The following is a 3,797-nucleotide window of genomic DNA, read 5'->3' on the forward strand; positions in this document are numbered from 1 at the left end:
TTTCCAGCGGCTCGATGTGGCACGGGGAGCCTCCGGCTGCAAAATACTTGGATGGCCACTGCCGCCTGGTGGTCACATCCACGGCTGTTCTGCAGGGCTTATACACTTGGTCGGTAGTTTTTTTGGTACGTTCGTGTGAGGAAAAAAAATTAACTAAATGCGGTAGCATAGTTTTGGCTGGATAATTTTTCATGCCCAACCCCCCGTATTTAGCAGTGAGCTTTTATGTTGTCTCTTTCTCTTTCTGAAGTGTCCTTTTTTTACATACAAGTAAAGCTGCAACGTGTTTGCTTGCTATGCTTTCCCTGTCACTGCATGTTATTTTTACTGCATGCTGTTTGTATTGCCGAAGATCATTAATCTGTTTTTCAAAACAACATCTTTTAAATTACTGCCCTCTAAAGAATCCTTGGGATTACCTTGTTTTAGTCTGTATGATGAAAAAATATGTCAGATATTTGAAAAGGAATTGGCTTTGCTTGCTTTTATCTGTGTTCTTATTTGTTACGGGGTCAAAAGTAAGTGTGTATGTGCCTTTTAAAAGAAAAATTACTGTAAGATGTCCTTTTTTTTTTCTCTCTCTCTACTGCTGCTTCTGTATCAGGAGTCAGTATGTTACTGCAAACATGCACGTTAGCCCAGCAGCAGATGAACAGTTAACTGCTGCTTTAAATGACCGAATCATTAAGTGCAGCGTCACCAGATTCAGCAGAGGACACAGCTTAGTCTCTCATAATTATGCTGTACCCACAGCACTGTTAGCAGCAGCCTCCCTCTTTGTGCATCAGGTAAGGAACTGTGTATGTGAAACATCAAATTGAAGTGGTACATTTCTTTATTGTTGCTGATGCCTGAAGGCAACCGCCTCGGCAGGCAGAGCTGTCAGGTCTGCCAGGTGTTCTGCAAGGTGCAGTATGCCAGTTGGGAAGTATGTGAGTGCCAAAGAGCTGGGGGGGGGGTCTTGTTCCTTTTGCACCATCCGCTGCCACTTCTTCTTACCTTTCGACAGCTACGGGGTGCTTTCTGGACTGCTCTGTGAGCCGACAGTTTTCTGTTGGATTATTGCATAACTCAAAGGGAGGAAGAAAAAGAGAATTACTGTGAAGTTCCTGAGTTTGAACTGTCTCATGAAAAGACGTGACAGGCATCAGAGGTGGTTAGAGGAGACAGTTGGGACTGCATAGCCAGGAGTGAAGAGGAGCAGGAAGCAAGATGTGCTCTTTCATCAGTTGCAAGCTATTTTGCTGGCATACTGAAGTAAACTGAAATCAGTGGCTGTAGTGAACTAGAGTTTCTCAGAATTGGACACGCTGCCTGTTCTCTGCTCTGTCTCATGAGGTGATGGACCTGTGTTACCAGAGCTCAGGAACCAAAGCCCAGTGCGGATCAATGTCTGAATCCATGGCTAAAAGCCAGGATGTTTTGAGTTCTACCTGACAGTATCACTGGAAAAAAAGAAAAGATGACTTTCTGCTGTATCATATTCTTTTAGAAAAAAACCTAACACTCCCTACATTCTCCACCCCCCCCGAGTATTCTGGCTGATATTTCAACACTTTGCTGTAGATTTCTGTTCAATTTTTTATTTGCTTTTCAGTTTTATTTTTAAAATTAGTTTCCTCTCTAAATCTGCCTAAGCCAAATTTTACTGTGGTAAATGGCTTAGAACATTCTCCCCTGTTCTGATAGTAATTTTCAGACCTCATGGTTGTATCCCTTTTTTTTTTGGCTCACCTGTTTTTCCTAGTGCTTTTTTCTGAGGTGCTTTTGACTTACCTCTGAGAGATAAGTTTGGCAGATACCTGGCAAACACAGGTAGTATTTTTCTACTTCTTTCAATGCAGTACTGGTGTACAGTAACTTTAGATAAATGAGAACTTCGTATGAATACTGTCCAAACTCTATATAGGCTTTGCTTTTTCTGTTGGAGAAATGGTGGTTCTTCAGCCATCACTGAAATGTGACAGCTGCTCGGCTGTGTTGTGTTTGAGGCCAGAAGAAAAGATGGTGCCACATCCAGAGGAAATAGAGAAACTTAGGTAGGCAGATGTAGTTTACAGATTTGGAATATGATGAGGATGCTGGCGTTCATTTTCTGCTTTTACGCAGGGTCCATTGTTTCTTTAATAATCAGATCCATATGATGCTCTGAAAAGCCTGGAATGAAAGCTGAATCATAAAGGCTGATTCTTGCAGGACTTAAGACTCTCTGGTTTTGTCTGTGGTTTTTTTTGTGTTTTTTTTTTTCTTTCCCTCTCAAATACAACTCTTACTGAAGCACTGTTGAGATGTCATATTCTTGACATAATGTTAATTCAGGCCCCAGAAAACACAGATGATTAAAATTATTGGATGTTTGCCCATCGTTGTAACATAGGCATATAGTTTAGGAGGATGGCAATATGTTGGGGGGAGGATATCACATTCCCCGTGTGCTGCCTGCTTTAAGAACTGAAACTCGTGACAGCTGTGGTCTTCAAGGTCATGCCTTCCAATGTAAATGAGCATCTTGCTGTTATCAGGTGTGTCTCGTGGTCTTCATGGCCACCACTATTCTCATCTCCTTATGGATGAAATTCCTGGGAAATAACCAAAGTTTATGCAGCTCAACACACTTTAAAGTGGAACTTTTGAGCTAAGCAATACACAAACTACTTTGTACAGACACAACTTCATGTCGAGTGTGGATGGGTTTTGGGGTGCTTATTTCTAGTGGGTGACTTAAAGGAAGTAACACCAAAGTCCTGTGGATACTTTCAGGATCTCTGTTCTAGAGCATGCTAAAAAATCCCTTGGCTTTCTGGTCATCTTGAGGGCCCTCTCTCTTTCATACCTCCCAGTATGCAGGGGGGAGGTTGTTATTAGAGTTGTGCTTTAGATGTAAGGAGGCTTAAACTTATTTTCCTCTCCCTCTATCTACCTAGTGGAAAAATCCATTGTCCTAGCTATTATTTGTGATACTTCCTTTTCAGTTCTCACAGCTAGCCTACAACAAATCTCTGGCTCTTGCATAAACTGACTCGTCTGAAGCCATCACACAGAGATATGGTGTGAGCCGTTTCCTTTTGTTTGAATGATGTGGCAGGGGGAGGGGGAGGGGAAAGTGGTCTTGGCCCTACAAGTTGCTTAACTAAATCTTTAAGCAGCTGAGAACTGCAAAACATATGTCCATACTTCAGAGAGTTGTCTGGAATACTAGAAGTATTCCAGGCAATTCTCTGAATTTAAATGTGGAGGTTTTTGGTGTAATACTGTATTTGCTGATAACAGCAAACTTCAAAAGTGTTCCTCTGTGCTTATAACATCTTAGTCTTTGGACAGATGTCTTGGATGCTGGTGTCTCCCCAGCACCTGGAGGAGCAAGCTCCACTCAAAGATCTGTGTTGTCCCTTCCTTGTTAATTGTCACATGAATTTCTGAGCAAATTTATTCCAGTCTTGATATTTAATTCATTGTGAAAAATCTGCATGATTAAAATGTAACAGCAATGTTTGTGGTATCTTTTTGTGGTTTTATTTTTTACTTTCTCTGGGTGGTGGAGGAAGGGGAGCAAACAGCAGAATAGTAACAGAAAGTCAGAGTACTTGTTTATGCAGCCACTTCCCTTGTGTGCAGTGATCTGCAGCTGAAGTTCAGAAGAAGACAGGTAACTTCTATGTCTCCATTGATGATAATACCTAATCGCACCAAATACATTCTTTTGGGAGGTGACCATCCTGTTTATTTTCAAATACCTTATTTAGAAGCCCAGGTCCTTTGGTCAATGTGGAAAAGATTAGATATCTTATACTGTCTTC

Source organism: Pygoscelis adeliae, unplaced genomic scaffold, assembly GCF_000699105.1.
Source record: "Pygoscelis adeliae isolate BGI_AS28 unplaced genomic scaffold, ASM69910v1 Scaffold137, whole genome shotgun sequence".
Classification (NCBI taxonomy): domain Eukaryota; kingdom Metazoa; phylum Chordata; class Aves; order Sphenisciformes; family Spheniscidae; genus Pygoscelis; species Pygoscelis adeliae.